Below are 599 nucleotides of genomic sequence, written 5' to 3'. Positions count from 1 at the left end.
AAAAAAAAAAAAAGATTGGCAAATCTTGCATGTCATAAAACCTTGGAAAAAAATCACTGAATGGTCAGCTATGAGAGTTCTTATTCAATGGCAATGAGTTTTGTTTTTTTTAAATTTTTTGCTTTGAGCAGTGTTCCCACATGGATATACAGTCATCATTCAATATTTAACTGTTGAGGTTCAACTGTCATTGTTGTTGCATTACCATTGAGTCGAAACTAACCCATCCCTGACCCTCCAGCAGGTTTTCAGTGGCAATTAATGGCATGGGAAGAGATTACCCAATGGGAGTTATGACAATAAATATAACCACCAAAGTCTGTCTTCTCATGGAGTTGACATTCTTAAAGAGTTAGGGACACTTAACATGAGCAAAGATGTGAAAAGTATATTGTTAGAAATCTATAGGATACTCTGAGAAGAATGAGAATACCAGAACATTTGATTGTACTTATGTGAAACCTATATTTGGACCTGGAGGCAGTGGTCAGAACAGATCAAGGAGATATTGCATGGTTCAAAATTGGAAAGAGTGTCTGCCAGCGATGTATCCTGTTTTCATACCTTTTCTTTTTTTTCCCTATAATTATATTTTATTA

Source organism: Elephantulus edwardii, unplaced genomic scaffold (assembly GCF_000299155.1).
Source record: "Elephantulus edwardii isolate Elephantulus edwardi_28Jun2011 unplaced genomic scaffold, EleEdw1.0 scaffold00010, whole genome shotgun sequence".
Taxonomy (NCBI): Eukaryota; Metazoa; Chordata; class Mammalia; order Macroscelidea; family Macroscelididae; genus Elephantulus; species Elephantulus edwardii.
Note: the sequence above shows the minus strand (reverse complement) of the source record.